Genomic DNA, 4,261 nt, shown 5'->3' with positions numbered 1-4,261 from the left:
CACATGGTCTTGCTGTGTGTAAAAGTCCTCTTGATTAAACGTCCCATGGGTGAAACTATTCCTAGTCATGTCATATGATACCAGGCAACAGAAATCTTAACGACCCTTTCCTTAACCTTATCTTTAATGTGGCAACACAGCCTTCAAAAGCACATTGAAAGAATGGGTGAATAAGGATGATCTTATTCAACATGTGTGGACGTATCATGCATCAACAGGTGTTCAATATGATCATATAGCTTTCTTATGCTCTCTTATCACACAACCACATGTAGACCTAGATTTTATTGCGGTTAGTAATGGGAAGATCCCATACTTGATCCGATGTAGACCAACAAAACGGACCTTCGATAACACTTCAGTTCTGAAGACACTGGAATAAAACCTTGTATACGAATTTTAAAAAAAGTTGAGTTACGCATGATCTGCTATTACTGCCTGTAGTCACATGTACGAGGTTGATTCGTATATCTCAAATAGTGTATTGTTTATAATGCAGTTACGTTGTTATCAATATACTAAAACGCAGCTTTAAAGGGCTGCTTTTTGTCATAATAAAGTGGTCCTCAGTCATGTGACTTTATACTTAGAATCGATTTACACTAAATACTACAATAACTCGAAACGTTGGAGCGACAATGTCATAAAACATCGTAAATACATCAAGCAACTGTAGTGCGATGAGACATCAAGCAATTGTAGTGCGATGAGACATCAAGCAACTGTAGTGCGATGAGACATCAAGCAATTGTAGTGCGATGAGACATCAAGCAACTGTAGTGCGATGAGACATCAAGCAACTGTAGTGCGATGAGACATCAAGCAACTGTAGTGCGATGAGACATCAAGCAACTGTAGTGCAATGAGACATCAAGCAACTGTAGTGTGATGAGACATCAAGCAACTGTAGTGCGATGAGACATCAAGCAACTGTAGTGCGATGTTTATGCTATCAAGCAACTGTAGTGCGATGTTTATGCTATCAAGCAACTGTAGTGCGATGTTTATGCTAAGTATTTTTAACCAGAAGTCAATTAAAAAAAACACACTAGAACAAAACTAACATTAATACTGAGTGACACATGGACATGTGATTTAATTTAGAAACATTTCACGTGTACAGAACAGAAGCACACTATAGGAAGGTAGCGTACACATTTTAATTAATAGGGGTTTCAACTAGTAGAGGATTGCAGTTTTGCTGTCTTGATAAAAATAAGTCACCAAGCCGTCAGGTGCACAAAATCACATGTCTCTGGTTCAAGTATATATGCCTCCGTCCTCAAACGTTATAGATAAAATTTGGCCCTAGTATTTCAAAATTCGCAACGGTTTTCATATCAAACAGGAATTATACTTGTCATTAAAACGTGTTCCAATCACATCATTCTTTATATTAACGATATTGTGTGATTTGCGTCATTTTCTGGCGAAAATTTTATCGCAAAGTTCAATTTCTTCACATCTGCCTCTAGAATATGTTCATTAATTTTGCGTGTCACCAACTTCTGAATTTCGATAGTTGTAATTAACATTCGGATAAAAATTTTAGTACTTTGAGTTATGTTCCTCTTGTACTTAAGTTTTTATTAAGTTCACTCATTTGAACCAGCATGTATCGTGCAGGCAGAAAAGTTCAATCTCACTAAATTCATCGTCCGTCTGATGCTTAAATACCATCTAATGACTGAATCTGGTGATACTGTATAAGAGGTGACTTTCAGATGATCTTTATTAGCCAATCAAATCGTCGCCGTGAAAGGTGTTCTTTTTGTTTATTGGCTAAGATTACTAGAGAAACGCCTTCACATAACCCGATTTTCATAGAAAAAAACGGACCCCACAACAACAGCATTTATTCAGCAATAACGCTTACAAATAAGGCTTTTAGCAAACGATAGTGAATATAAATATACTTCCCGTTCAGATGATTGTATTTATAACTTGATAAAGACGGACGCGAACTCTTGATCTTATAGAACTTGATTAAATGTTTGAAATCTTGTTTATTAATTAATTTAATTTAAAAACTTTAGTGTGGATGTGATTCTGACATATTAAAAAATCAAATTAGTTGCTAATCAACAAAAAGATTCATAGACTCATAGATTTTAGCTAAACCTAATCTCTTAAGCAATGCCGTCAAATACCATGCATTACATAAAAATTAGAAAATATGTAAATTCCCATAATTCAGAAAACAATATATTAATTGGTAGTATTCATTCATGGACTAAAATGTGCGGCGGAAAGACGGAAAAGCAGAGATTATATGATTCACAGGCTAAAGAATTCTAATGTCGGTCTCCAGTCATACTCAAACGTGTCATTACAATTCTCGATTGATATGCGATCAGCAGATCAATAACGGATGTAGCTTTCACACCCCAGTTTTATTGACAGTGTTGCAATACAAGCAATATGTCAGACCCTTTTCTGACAATAAGGTGCGTACTTTATGGAAATACTTGGTTCTCTTCCAGTTAAAAATGTAAAGTACCGGTACCAATGTTTCAAGAAATCAAACGTATTCATCATGTGCATATGTTGAACATATCATTATTAGAACAAACGTTCGGAAGCCCTGTCCGCAAAGTATAACATCACTTATGATGCACTTCTGGTGAAAGTGCAATAGCGATAGCGTGGAGATGGCGTGTCGCACAAAAACTGTGTCAAAAGTTCAAAATCAAATGTAATCATGAGCAGTTTGAATTTTTACTAAGTCATGACCATAATATGGAACGAGATGTTACGTTTGGACATGTGTACTAGTATGTTACCATGACGTCCTAAATCAGTGGTCGCCATGGATAAATAATGAAATATGACAGTCAACGTCCTAGATAAGGAACAGCACATGTCTTTAACGTTATGGTTAGTGGCTGTACGTGGCTTAAAATCTTTTGATATGTTGCCCCAACAGTTCACCACTCTGATGTCGACTGACAGTGACTATAACGTCCAGCAAAAAATCAATTTGCACACCAAGGAAACTGTGTCTTATTTATTATTGCAATGGCCTGATCATTATAGGTCTCAACAATCGTCTTGCCAAGATAGGTAGAGGTACATGTCTACCACAAAATAGACAAGTGACTGCACATGGCTTCATCTGAATGGACAAATGACTGTACATGGCTACAACTGAATAGACAAGTGACTGCACATGGCTTCATCTGAATGGACAAATGACTGTACATGGCTACAACTGAATGGACAAGTGACTGAATATGGCTTACACTGACTAGAACAGTGACTGTACAATGCTTCGACTGACAGCAAATGTGACCAAACATGGCGCAGGTGACCGCAAGAAGCTTCAGCTGACTTAACAAGTGACTGTAGTGTGCTAAATTGACTGGGCAGGTGAACGAACATGACTTCAAATGAATGGACAAATGAGTGTACATTATTTCAACTGAGTGGACAAATGACTGTACATGGCTTCAATTGAATGGACATAAAACTGTACATGGCTTCAACTGAATGGACAAATGACTGTACACGGCTTAAACTGAATGGGCAAATGGCTGTACTTGCTTTTAACTGAAGGGAAAAATGACTGTACATGGCTTTAACTGAATGAACAAATGACTGTACATGGCTTTAACTGAAGGGACAAATTACTGTACATGGTTCTAACTGACTGGACAAATGACTGTACATGACTTTAATTGAATGGACAAACGACTGTACATGGCTTTAACTGAATGGGCGAATGACTGACTGTACATGGCAATAACTGAAATGGAAAATTACTGTACATGGCTCTAACTGAAAGGACAAATGACTGTACATGGCTTTAACTAAATGGACAAAAGATTGTACATGGCTCTTACTGAATGGACAAATGACTGCACATGGCTTTTAGTGAATGGACAAATGACTGTACATTGCTTTAAGTGAATGGACAAATGGCTTTAAGTGAATGGACAAATATATTTACATGACTTCAACTAAATTGACAAATGACTGCACATTGCGTTAAGTGAATGAACAAATGACTGTACATGGCTTTAAGTTCATGGACAAATGACTGCACATGGCTTTTATTGAATAGACAAATGACTGTTCACAGCTTCAAGTAAATGGACAAATGACTGTACATGGCTTCAACTGAATGGAAAAATTACTGTACACGGCTTTAAATGAATGAGGAAATGACTGTACATGGCTTTAAGTGAATGGACAAATGACTGTACATGGCTAAAACTGAATGGTCGAGCGACTGAACATTACTTCAACTGAATGAACAACT

This window comes from Dreissena polymorpha, chromosome 14, assembly GCF_020536995.1.
Source record: "Dreissena polymorpha isolate Duluth1 chromosome 14, UMN_Dpol_1.0, whole genome shotgun sequence".
Classification (NCBI taxonomy): domain Eukaryota; kingdom Metazoa; phylum Mollusca; class Bivalvia; order Myida; family Dreissenidae; genus Dreissena; species Dreissena polymorpha.
Note: the sequence above shows the minus strand (reverse complement) of the source record.